Raw genomic sequence first — 14,356 nt, forward strand, 5'->3', positions numbered from 1 at the left:
GCCTCCGAGCCACATGCAGCTATTTGGCCCCTTGAGTGTGGCTCTTCCTAAGCCTTAGAAGTACCCTAATTAAGTTAATAACAATGTACCTACCTATGTAGTTTACATTTAAAAAAATGTGGCTCTCAAAAGAAATTTCAATCGTTGTACTGTTGATATTTGGCTCTGTTGACTAATGAGTTTGCCGACACTGACCTAGGCATGTGCCCTATGAACCATGAACTCCTGGTCCATAAGTTGATGCTCAATCACTGAGCCACACAGGCCAGACCAGATGTCATACTTTTAAGGCATAGTGGAGTGTGGATTATTTTGCTTTTGAGTTAGATGGCAAAGCATTGTATTTATATACAGTGCCACTATACCTATATTAAAAAAAAACTCAATGCATGTCAACATTACATAACCATAGTACATTGTTAAAATCAGGAAACTGACATAGACCATATATGATTTCCACAAGTTTTTACATTCACTTTTTTGGAGGGGTGGTTTTAGGAAATTTTATCACATGTATAGCTAATATAACCACAGAGTTTTCCCATCAACACAACGAATAACACACACACACACACACACCATTGGTTATTTCTCTGAAGAACCCTGGCTAATACACCAGGTTTTGGCTATCACTTCTAAAATTACTCTGAATATTTGTGTATAGATTTTTGTATCAACAAAAGTTTTCCTTTTTCAAGAATAAATACCCATGAGTGTGACTGCCAGTCATGTAGTAAGTGTGTTTTTAATTTGGTAAGAAACTGCAAAATTGTTTTTCTAGAATGGCTATCCATTTTACAACCACACTAACAAAGTCTGAGAGGCCAAGTTGGTCTTCATCTTCCAAACTTGGTATTGGTACTTTTTATTTTAGCCGTTCTACTGGGCATGTAATGGTAATGTTTTTATTTTTAAGTTTTGTTCTCTCCTTGATCAAATTTGTCATTTTTTTTGCTTTTCTGTCTTCAAAACCTGCATTTGTATGGGCCAATGGGAACAGGTGATTGGAGTTGGGTGACGCACATAATTCTTCCCCAGACCAATTATCTGGAAAAAAACAAGCTCCCATAATCACAGGTTTTACAAAGAACTTCTAAAACACAGGCCTATTCATTATCTATTACTCCATAACAAATTACCCTAAAACTTAGTGGCTTAAAACATTTATTTGGAACAGTTTCTTTGGGACAGAAATATGAACAAAACTTAAAGGGAGTCTCTGACACTGGGTCTCTCAGAAGGCTGCAGTCATAGCCAGGCTTAACTCAGAGGGACTCACATTCTAGCTCCCTCTGGTAATTGGTGGGACTCAGGCCTTGCAGGCTGTTTAACTACGGGCTGCAGTTTCTTGCAAGCGATTGGCTAGAGCAGCGGTTCTCAACTTTGGCTGCACATTAGAAATCTTTGTAAACTCCTGATTTCTGGGGCTCATCCTCCGGAAATTCTGTTTCTTTGTTATGGGGTGCGCCCACAACATTAGTAACAAAGAAACAGAATTTCCGGAGGATGAGGCCCAGAAATCAGGATTTTAAAAAGATTCCCAGGTGATTCTAATGTGCAGCCAAGGTTGAGAACCACTGGGCTAAAGGCTGCCCTCAGCTTCAGTATGGCAATCTGCTTCATCTCACACACGCAGCGGAGATTTCACAAGAATGTCAAAAACAGAGTGGAGACCATTAGGAACCATTTCAGGAGTGGCAAGTGTCTAGATTTGACAATGGAGATGAGGTGGAGCTGCTGGAGAATCCTCCTTGAACCCATCTTTACAAGGTAAGCATTGATTTTACTTACAATGGTTATTTATTTGTGTTGTTTGGGGAAGAAAGACAGCGTTCATGGGTCGCAAAATTGCAAACACCTCTTGGCACCGTCATCATAGGATTTAAACAAAAGGAACCTTCCCTGCCAAAAGTGGGATCCATCCCTTAAAGATGCTCCACAGATTAAGGAGATCATGCCTGGCCAGTGTGGCTTAGTGGATGAGCATTAACCCATGACCAGGAAATCAGAGTTTGATTCCTGGTCGGGGCACATGCCCAGGTTGCGGGCTCAATCCCCAGTATGAGGCATGCAGGAGGCAAGCGATCAATGATTCTATCTCATCACTTCCTCTCTCCTCCTCTATCTCCCCCCCTTACCCTTTCTGAAATCAATAAAAACATATTTAAAAAAAAAACAAGGTCATAAATTCTCACCTCTGGACTTCCACAGCAAACAAAATAAAACCAGTATCAGAAATCTACAAATTTAGACCATCAGAGTTCATTCTGTGACCCTTTCTCAAATTTGAACTGTAGAAGGGTTAGAGACTCAAGACCAGAGTAGAACAAGTCTTTGGCTCCTCAAACCCACCATACCGTACCAATGACCTTGGGCAGCCTTCTAACAAAATAAAATAGAAGTTAAGGAATGCCTTTCACAACATAGTTGTACAGTGTATTCATATTACTGGAGAAACACAAATATCTGATCAAGATTAGTTTTCTCTGGAGAGAGGACTGGGAGGTCTCTGTTGGAGACTATCTTGCTTGTTACAGTACATCTTTTCATACTGTTCCAGTATGTTCCCATGGACATGTATTTCTCTTACAATGTAAAGACAGTTTTTATAAACTCTTAAATCATCTCTGAAGTGAAGATAAAGAACATGCAAATGGAAAATTATCTAAAAGGTAATGAACATGAAATCTTTTTTTTAAATTAAAAAATCTGTGGGACACAGCTAAAGCTGTATTTAAAAGAAAACTCAAATAATGTATATTTTTTAAAAATGGACTTGAAATAAGCTAAACATGCAACTTAACAAATAGAAAATAAATAAACCTAAAAATAGGAGGAAGGAATTCATGAAAGTGAAATTAATTTAAAAAGAAAAATAACTTAGAAGACATAAAAACAAATCTGATACTTATAATTCACTTAACCCTGGAAAACCTAAGGATACAAGAGAGGAAGATGAAAACATGCAATGTTAGGAACTGTAAAAGCTATGAAGACATTTTTAAAATTAAAATTATAAAAGGATATGTACTCTATCAATATTGGGGAAATGTATGATTTTCCAGCAAAATATAAATAAGCCAGGTTCACTTGGGAAGTGATAGAAACTCCAAAAGACCATTGCTTGTAACAAATTAGGAAAACGGCTAAAGCCTGCCTTTTAAAGGCTCCAGGACCTGATGATTTTATCACCGAAACCTGTTCATCCTCAAAGAACAGATGACTCCTGTTATTTAACTATTCACAGAAAAAAGAGGAGATCCCATAAGTCATATTTATGAAGCAAACAGGCTAAATGACAAAACCAGATAAATATAACTAAAAAGAGAACGATAGATCAATATTACTAGTAGAAATAGTCTAAGTAAAAATAGAAATTCTAGTTATTCAAATAACAGCCTATCTGGCCAAATAGATTTCAATCCAAATACAATGAATAAGTAATATATCAAAATAATTCGTTATGCCAACAGATTAAAGGGGAAACATACTTGTGGCATATGATAAAATTTAACAGCTTTTACAAAGTAAATTGTATAGACAAATGACAATTAAAGGAGAAACTGAAAAAGACCAATAGACATAAAAAGATACTGAATCTCGGAGATAAAAATAATTTTTACCTCTGAGTGAAAAAAATATCAGTGCCGGTGAGAGCATATGTGAGTCAGCTATCTCATTTATTGCTGGTGAGTTGTGAGTTGTTAAATTTTTGCAAGATAATTTAATGTATATGCTAAAAATTGACCAGGAATTACCCTTTTGGGAATCTGCTCTATGGAGTAAAAGCATAAACAAATAGGAATAAATATAAACAAATAGTTTGTAGAGACAAAAGGCAATAAACAATTTCACTGCCCATCAGTAAATGGTTGAATAAGTTGTGGAACAATCATATCTATGGCTAATTATTAAATAGAATGCATAAAATGGTCCATCTGGTGGAGTGACAATTTGAATATCCTATATAATAAAAGCTTAATATGCAAATTGTCTCCTCGACCAGAAGTTGATCAGGGGACAGGGTCAGCCAGCCAAGCCAACACCCCATAGCCCCTTCTCCCAGCCATCCCAGCCCTGATCAGCCCGATCCGGGCGGGCCAGCTGTGCACGACTTCATGTGCCTGGCCTCTAGTATTTTATGAAATCCAGTTCACCTGTAAGAAAACTAACCCTTTTAAAGTATAAAATTCAGTGGGTTTTGGTATATTCACAAGTACAATCACCACCATCATCCACTTGCAGAATATTTCATCACTTCCAAAGAAACCCTGCAGTCATTAGCAGTCAAAAATCTCGGAAACTAACACTCAGGAGCCACCCTCAACTAACCCTGGCAGAAATTGGTATATAAATACTCCTTTCTTTTGCCCCTTCTGTGACAAAGTCTAAGGCACACCTTTACACAATTCCCCCTTTAGGATGAAACTCGAGTTTTTCACAGTGCTGCTTTTTGTGGGAAGGCACACTTTATTGCTTGTCTTTGACTTTTCCTACCTTTTCCCTGCTGCTGTTTCCTGAGGTCATTTCTCCAATAAACTCCTTGCATGCAAATCTTTGTCTTGAGGTCTGCTTCTGCAAGAACCCAACCAAGAAGATGTATCAGAAATGGTCCTAGGAAGCAGATTTTCAGGACTGAGTTCTGGAATTGTATCATTCACTGTCCAGATGACAGCAAAGACCCAATTTTTGGTGGTAATTTTGAAGGATAACCCCACATGCTATACTATAGCAGCTATAATATCCCAATTACTAAAACTGCTCTGAGTTGGGAGGGGATGTGAGTGGTAAAGGATGCATTTCTGTAATATGTCTAATATTTGAAAGATATGGGGGAACAATAACTAAAAAGAAACCAAAATTGGGTGGCCACTATTAAGTGCTACTGATGCGTTGAAGGAAGGAAATGCCAGTCTTAGGTCAGTCAACTAACAACAAGCCAAAAAAGCATATTTGACAGCATTTAAAGAGACTTCATCTTCTGCAACAACAGGACAGAGTGGGACTGAATATTAGGTAAAGGATCTGTTTGTAATAAGAGTAAGTGCCAAAGAAGAGGTGTGTGTGTGCGCGTGCATGTGCATGTGTGTGTGTGTGTGTGTGTGTGTGTGAGTGTGTGTGTGTGTGTAAATTAATAGCCCAAGGTCCTCTCATTGCATTTAGCCTGATGTTCCCAGCAAGGCTCCTACACATAGTCCTCAGCACATGGTGAAAGGGAAGGGTGGAGTGCTGGGAACCAGGCAGGAGAGATCAGAGAAAATGCAGGTGAGAATTTTGAGCCCTTCGACTCCTCTGAACCCTCTGGCCTGAAACGAGAGGCCCACTCCTCTTCTGCTGGAGGAGAGCAGCCCTCCTTTGCCTAGAGACCAGGCAAAGACTTCACTTGAGACAAATGCCTCTCAAACTGATGCTCACCTTCCTCAAGGTCAGCCCCCATCCCCCATTGCTTTGAGATCAATAATTACTGTCCAGTTGTGGCATGTCTCAACTGTGGAAGTGATGCCCACGCTTGAAAAGTAAAGATATATTTCACAGAAGAGCTACGGAGTCTAGCTAAAATAATAGCAGCAAGAACCGGGAGAACATATCTGAAATAGATCTTGAGGGTACTGAACAGAATATAAATCTGGACATGGAAGGGTTTGTTGGTACGGGACACTCTCCTGTGACTCATGATTTAACATCTGGCCAAGCACACCTGAGACTGGTCTTCATAGGCTGCTAACATGACTCCTTGAAACTTGGAAAAAAGTGATAGCCTATGGCAAACTGAGTAGAGGTGCCATAATCATACCAGCAGTGCTTTGATGAAGAGGTCAAATGGTCCAAAGAGTGGTCTTGCTAGATTAGGTTTATTATAGAAACTAGACAGCTCACCAGCTGACTTTGCTGCCCAGGAGAGCCCAGAGGCCACTCCCTTCACTAGAACAGTAAGGATTCTCTGGTGAGGCGGGTGCTAGCAGCATAGAAGCTCCGTGGTGACCGTGAGGGTTTTCTGAAGAGCCCCAGTAGGAGAGTCACAGAGCAGCATCTGTTTGTGGAGAAAGATGTACAAGGTGCAACTCCAGACTGGTTCCTGAGTGCCTGACCATGTGACAGCGTGAGGCTATGTGAGCAGGCACAGCTGTCCATCATGAGCCGGGGACTGCCGACCCACCGAGTCACATGTTAGGGTTGCATCCTGTCTTACAACAGAATCACCTGTCTCTGAAGGCACATTCATTAGTTTACCTGGGCAAGTTGATTGTTTTCCAGGTGTCACAAAATAGCAAAGTAACTCCCAGTGGAGTTTTACAAGCTGTGGTCCGATCACAAAGGGTTCATTAAATTAATTCCTTAAAAATAATGTGTCTACTTTCTGTTAATTTTTTGCCTTTCTCCAAACTCTCTTCCCTACCTTAAAATTATATATATTTTAAAATCCTCCTATATTCCATCGAGGACCAGCTGTATAGCTTTGTTCTTTATACATTAATTTTAATCCATCTTGAATTTATTTTATTTGTAGTATGACATAAGGACCTATTTTCTCCAAATTAATAATAAATTTTTCTATTACTTAACCTTTCCCCAATGACATAAAGTATTGTCTTCATAACATACATCCTCAAATATACATGGTTCTCTTTGTGGATTCTCTATCATGTGCGATTGACCCCCTGTACTAATAACACTCTGTTTAATTATTGTGGCTTTATATTATTTCTTGATATCTAGTTAGATATATCTCCTTCAGTGGTGTTTTGTTTGCCTGTCTTTTATTTTTGGAAGCCTCTTACTGTGCAGTTCCTTTTCCAGATAAAATTTTAATTAAGATTTTTATTGAGATAATTGTAGATTCACACACAGTTGTAAGAAACAACACAGAGAAGAACTCGTGTGCACTTTACCCAGTTTCTCCCAAATAACATTGTAACAGTATAGTGTGTATAATACAGAAGCCAGGACATTGAGAGTGAGTCAATTCCACCAATCTTATTCAGTTTCCCCGGTTTTATTCTGCGTGTCTATGTGTTTAGCACTCTATCATTTTAGCACATGCCTAGATTCATGTATCCGCAACCACACTCACATTAGTGGATCCCTCCATCATGACAAGGATCCCTCGTGCTGCCCTTTTACAGCCACACTACCTTCCCTTCTACCCTCCCCCCAAACGCTGGCACTGTTAACTGTCCTCTGTTCTAAAATTTATCATTTCAAAAGTGTTTGATAAGAGGAATCACAGTATGTAACCTTTGGAGTTGGAATTTATAACTTTTTTCATTCAGCATAATTCCCCATAAGTGCATCCTACTTGTATATGTCAATAATTTGTTGTTTTTATTGTCAAGTAATATTCCATGATATGGATGTGCCACAATTTGTTCAACTGTTCATCTATATTTTGTTTGTTTTATTGTACGCCTGCAACCCTAGTACCTAGGACAATGCCTGCCACACAGTAGGGACTAAAGAAATATGCTTTGAGTAAAGGACTCTTTTCTATCTCAAACACAGAGCCTGGATGTAGTGGGCACTGAAAAAAAATTACACAAAGAAACTCATATACATAAAGCTATGGAGTCAGAGTATTGATAGTCTAATTGTGTCCCCTAAAATGATATGTTCAAGTCCTAACCCCCAGTACCTGTGAATGTGGCCTTATTTGGAAATAGGGTCTTTGCAGATGTCATCAAGTTCTGGAAAGATCATACTGGATTAGGGCTGGCTACATTCCAGTGAGCAGTGAGTGGCCTTATCAGCAGAGCGAGTTGGAAATGCAGACACCCTGAGAGAAGCAGACCCTGCGGTGTCAGAGGCAGAGACTGCAGGTTTGCCGCCAGTGCCCGAGGAGTACAAGGACAGCCGGTGGATGGCTGCTCCCCAGGGCCTTCAGAGCATGGCTCAGGGATGCCTTGATTTTGGACCTCTAGCCCTTGGAGCTCAGAGAATGAATTTCTGTCCTTTTACATCGCCTCCTTTGTATAATTTGTTACCACAATCCTAGGAAATAATACAAAGGATGAGAAGAGCTAAGCTTTTCAAGTTAATCGAGTGACCAATTAATTTATCTATTTTAATGCCAGAATTAGAACTCATGCTTCCTGATTCTCCAATTTAGTGAGCTTTTTCCTACACCAGTGCTTCTCGGCGTTATTTTCAATATTACCTCATAAGGAGCCTTTTTAGACGTTTTTCCCAATCACTCCCCCAATAAACTTTTAATAAAAAGTGTATCTGTTTATATAATTGGCCCTTTGATCAGCCACAGACCATTGTAAATCTCGGTTATGCCCCTCCTCCCAAGGAGAATGTTCCCCATTGACAAGGCAGACACTCACTGGATTGTAATGTAATCTCATAATGCCATTAATGAAATACTTATGTGTCTGGAATCTGAAAAGAACTTTAGTTTTGGCTCATGAGTACATATTCCAGTCCTCCCTCTGGCCTATAGTAGGATGATAATTATCCACGCACTCTGAAGTTAATCAAGGCCGTATGACTTTCTTCGGGTGCTGATGAAAGTTTCCTGTGTCACCTCCCAGTAGAAGCTTTGAGAGCAAGCACATGAGCCGGGCAGGTGTTTCTCAGTGGTTGAGCATTGCCCTATGAACCAGGAGGTCATGGTTTGACTCCTGGTCAGGGCATGTGCCTGGGTTGTGGGCTCAATCACCAGTAGGGGCATGCATCATTGATGCTTCTCTCTCTCTCTCTCTTCCCCTCTCCCCTCCTCTCTGAAATCAATAACACACACACACACACACACACACACAAGTACATGAGTATCCACCTCTTTCCTCCTGCTCCTGCACTTCTGGAAATAGAAGGTATGGTTGAGTGTCCAGTCACCAGGATGCCTGCATGAGTGTGATAGGCAGACCATCCCTCCTGGCTCACAGGGCACCACGTTGTGAGTGAGCAATAAACTTTTGCAATGAAAAGCCACTGAGATCTGGGGGTTGTTTGTTACTATGGAAAAACTTATCCCATCCTGACTAATACAGTATTGCATGAAGGAAAAAGTCAGATGCATAAAATTAACTCTCCTTATTTTGATTTTAATGTAACCTAGTCCTCAATTGAAGGAAAAACTTCAATTAGGATCTAAAACATAATTATAACTTTCTGAGCTTGTTGTTTAATGATTAACTTCTTCCTGGTGCTATTACACATCAAAATTGGAAACATACATACAGCAAAGATTCACTGCTGCAGAGCTCTAAGTTGGAAATTTAATGCAAACATAGATTGATAGGAGGGGAATGTACGGGATTTACGGAGACCTGTCAGCACTCTCTGAGGACTGAATGCTTTTCTACACTTTCTTTGCACGGCGTATGGTGCTGGACCATGGACTTCATCACCAGTGAAAAATAAAAGTATGTGTTTATTGGATTTCTGTGACCTTTTCCTCCAACAATTGCAGGGCACCGAAGTTTTAGCACATCCATTCCTTAAGCAGTTTTAACATGCAGAGAGGATGAGAAGGTCAGACAATTACAAGTCTGCTAGCCAGTGTCAGTGGAATGCATTCAGTGTCAGTAGAGTTTCTATTTCAGGTATTAACAAACAGGAAATCAAGCTCTGCTATAGCTGAGGTGAGGCAGGAGGCATGCCGGGAACCTGCTAAACAAGCCCTGGGAATCGGGCGGTGCGGCCATCCTTCTGAGAGGGCAGGAGAGCAAGCAGTGAAAAGCAATGTTTTCCAAAGTAAAAATCTGTGATATTTTTTATCAGTAAAGGCACCTAACACAGGATCCTCACTTGCATTCAAATATTTCTTTTTTTCGTGTGTGAATCCAGCCATCTGTAAAAATAGAAAACTATTTTCCCCCATTTGCTCCATTAATTAGTATTGTTTGCCTTTTTCACTAGACAAACTTTTGCAGGATGTTGCGAAATTTTTTCTTCGATTTTTTCTTTGTAATAACCACTAGTGTAATTTTTAATGATGGAAATGGGTCTAATCCAGAAAATAGAGCCACATCATGTATTACAGGAGTGAAGGGGTGTAGAATAGGACCTCGGCTTACACATGATTAAGCTGTGGAAGATGATGGAGAGGCTCAGAACACAGGGAGGAGACCAGAGAAACAGTCCCCGGAGGCTTCAGCTGGAATAGCTGGACCCTGGAGGGATTCTGGAGTTAGCGAAAAGCTAAGAAGTCATCGCCCTAGCCACGGTGGCCTGCCCAGAAGGATGGCCTAGCCATGCGTGTTCCTCTTAATGCAAAAAACAAACCACGAACCACACAGAAGGGACTTCCTGGGAAACACGGTGTTGGCTTTGGAAGTGAGAGGTGGTCCTGGCTGTATACCCAGGCAGCCCCACACGGTGAAAAGAGGACTGTCTTTATTGACAACAGGGTTGGTGTATTTTTGTTGTTGTTAATCATCACCGGAGGATTTTTTTAATTGATTTTCAGAGAAAGTGGAAGTTGGGGAGAGAGGGGTGAGATAAGATAGAGAGAAAGATCTATGTGAGAGAGACACATGGATTGGCTGCCTTCCACACTTGCCCCGACCATGACTGGAGATCGAACCTGCAACCCAGGTACTTGCCCTTGACCGGAATTGCCAGCCAACACTCTAACCACTGAGCAACACCCGCCAGAGCATTGTATTTTAACTGCCAGAGCATTGCAGGCTAGTAGGAGGATAAAATCAGGGATTGAATTTAGTACATTTCGCTTTTGTTAAGAGCAAAATATCAGCTGTTGCATTTTAAATGTTTTCTGTAGTTATTTCCAATAGAGGTTCGGTATGCCCTAATTTTAATGGTCAGGGCTGCCCCCTGGCCTTAAGCTATGGTGATGGAGGTCAGACAATGTTAATCTTTCAAGTGATCTATTGTGTAATAAAGAAATTAAAGTGGCCCTCTTCTTATTATTCTAAAACATAACTCAAGACTGAAGCGTGGAACATTCCATGGACTTTGTTGTTTGCACTAGAACTGAATACTGATTGCAATGAAAATTTGTAAAATGAATACATGAGCTTTCAAACTGTTTATCTGCAAATAATCTAGCTAGAGAGAGCATGAGACAATTGTCAAAATAAGTTTTTTAAGAAGAATAAAAACTGCAAGCTCTGATGAAAGATTCTGCAATTATTTGGGATTTGAGAGTTTCCAGAAGACAGAAAAGAGGTCCCTTTTAGAAAAGCCACGGGGTGGAGGGGGGGCGTGGATAAAGGGAGGGAAATGGATGTGAGGAACAGTAGGCGAGGTGGGGGGAGGCTGCAAGAGTGCTGCTGGGACCAGCTAAGCCGTAAGGGAGCCAGGAGAGCAACCCTCCGACCAGGGTCTGTAATAGAGCAGAACAGGAATATGATTTAGCTGGTTCTAGCGATGAGGACCAGCAGGAGACTTGCTCAACTGCATAATTTCCCCCAAAATTCACTCGAGTATGTCTGGGTGGATAACATTGGTTTAATTAATAACCTAACTTTTAGCTATTTTCTAAAAAATAGAGAAAGCTATTCCTCAAACAAAAACCAATCAGCACGTCTGTGGCTTATTTCATAGCGAGAGCACCCTTTCCTCTCGGATGCGTGGAGCTCTGCTATCACCAGGTGGCAGCTCGCCAGGCTGCAGGTGCGAGGAAGGAAGAAGGCACTTTCGCTCCTCTCCAGCCCCCAATAGCGCTGTCAATTTGACTGTCGTTGACATTATCAGCCACAACCTCCAGGACAATAGATTTGGGGCTGCTTAGACAAGTTCTGAAACAAGAATTACTGACATTTTCTTCCAAGTATTGCTCTAAAATACTGCAAATGTTGATTCATTGTCACTATAGCTTCTCCAAGGCATTGTTTTTCCCCTTTAAAATTCCTGTCAGTGCTGTGAAACCTGACTATGACTCCATGCACAGTAGCTTCATCATGTGGGGCCTTGGGCTCATGACCTGTGAGCTGAAGGAGGAATTAGCGCCCCTCTGCTAAGACACCCCCACCACCCCGCCCAGTGCATTTTCTGCTGCACTTTGCTGTGACGCAGTCTGTTTCAGTCTCCGAGGACACAGAAGCGTATCTCCCGGGACTCTGTGAAGATTAGAGGAGGTCATGCATGAAAATGACTAGTACACTGCCTGCCCCATCCTAGATGCCATTTAAATGTCAATTGGTTTCCCTCCGTACATTCAATTCAGGGGATGGTAATAGGCATGGACTGGCCGTTGGTTGAGCTATGGACTGGGCACGGTGCTAACTGGTTTCATCCCTGAAACAGTCCTGTGAGGAAAATGAGGCGCAGGTAACTAACTGTCCCAAGATCTCACAGCCATTACGTGGGTGAGCTGGATCTTCAGCCTCTGCACTTGCAAACCTTTGACCAGTATGTCATCCTGATTTTGATACTTCGATCCAAATAGGAGCTCCTGTCATCACTCGCACAGACTTTGAGTTACTTTGGGGGTTGGAGTCCCATGGGAGAAGAATTCTTGTGGTTTTGCCGCACTTAGTTTGTACTCTACAATACAGCACGGCCGAGCCCTGCAGAAGGGCAAGCGAGCCTGCCCTTCTCCCAGGCACAGGGACTGAGGCCGTCTAGTCTTTTGTACGACACGCGTGAGGAAAAACTAATACAAAGAGGTATATTGGTAAATGCTTATTCTAAGACGTGGTGCACAAACCACAGGTAACTGGCTCTTGTCCACCTTGTTTTCCTTTCATCTGCATGGCCCGCTGCCAGATCCACTTGATTCCTGTCCATTCCTCTAAGTCCAAGTGAATTCTGGCCCCATCTTCCAGGTCTTATCTCTTTCCAACAGGTCTTACCTCTGTCTAAATTGCTGTGTGTATCTTGGTAGCTCAGTTTCCAAAATCATTGCGTGAAAGGCACTAATACACCACTGGTTGTGTAGATGAGTTGGAAATCTTAGGATGCAGATGTCTAGAATCTCTTAAGAGGCTCCAACGTGGTCACCCCAAGAATACTCTTGTGCCCAATCTAGAAACTCCAATATGTAGAGCCTGCTGCATCTAATAAGCTTTACAACCATGAGATTATTCCTAAAACTTGAAGAGGGGTTTTAGGTGACTTCTGAGGGACTTATACACATGTACATGCATTTCTTTAAAGAATCTTAGTGCGTAAAAACAAATTTGAGTGTAATTCTGCCTTGATTTTTAACAATGGAAAAATGAATTTGAAGACTATGTTATGGATTGTTTACTTTGTTTTCTGTATTCAACATAGAGTTGCTGTCTGAATCTTTGGCCTCTTATAATCTCTTTTACTTATCTTTTGGCATTTGCTTAGTGCCTATGAGACTTCTAGAACTTTTATGTCTCAGGAACTGGAATATCTGATGTCACTTTTATCCCTTAAGAGGGATCCCATACAGAATCCTGGGTCTGTGACAGGCAGAAAAATCAGTTAAAATGTGAATTAAAGGAGCGCTTGTCAACTGAACACATTCCTCCATTACAGTGACCCCTGTGGGTTTGTAGAAACTTCTTTGGTCAAAGAACAGTAAGAACAGTTTTCACTAGCAAATCCTTTGCTTTTCCCATTTACTCTTATCTAAAGTATGTGAAATGTTTCTTACCCTGGAGAAGGTTCAAGAAGTGGTTATTTGTAAACAGACTGTCTGTATATGACTCATACCAGTTAATATCAACTTGATATTTGTATTAGTCAATATTCTCCAGAGAAACAGAACCAGTAGGCTTTGTGTGTCTATATGGCTATATATACACACATATGTATATATACACACACACGTATGATTTACACATAATCATAAATAATATTTCTATGATGTACTGTAAGTAACTGGCTCACCTGATTATGGAGGATGAGAAGTCCCAAGGTCTGCAGCCAGCAAGCTGGAGACCCAGGAAAGCTGACGAGTCTGAAGGCAGGAGCAGACTGAAGTTCCAGGTCTGGGCAACCGGGTGAGAGCAGTTTCCTCTGACTCAGGATTTGCTCTATTCCGGTCTTCCACTGGTTGGGTGAGGCCCGCCCACATGAGGGAAAGCAACCCGCTTGACTCAGTTGACTGGTTCAGATGTTAGTCTCACCCAGAAACATCCTCACAGACTCACCCAGAATAACGTGGGGCCAGATGTCTGGGCACCTGTGGCCCAGTCAGGTTGGCAAAATTAACCATCCCAACATTCCATCACTGATTTTAATCAGATTAAACGTCCACCCTCAGTTTCCAGTGAGCTTCTTAAGAACATAGCTATTTGTTATACATTTTCAAACCTTGCTCTTTGTTGATTATGACTCAGTAGCTCTATCAAAACACTCTTGGCTTTGTGCTTTTAAGAATAATAGCTTGGTGTGTACACATGTGTGTGCACATGTCCATGTATGTGTGTGTATGTGTGTGTGTGTGTGTGTGTGTGTGTGTGTGTTTTCAAAG

The sequence above is a fragment of the Myotis davidii genome, unplaced genomic scaffold, assembly GCF_000327345.1.
Source record: "Myotis davidii unplaced genomic scaffold, ASM32734v1 scaffold197, whole genome shotgun sequence".
NCBI lineage: Eukaryota > Metazoa > Chordata > Mammalia > Chiroptera > Vespertilionidae > Myotis > Myotis davidii.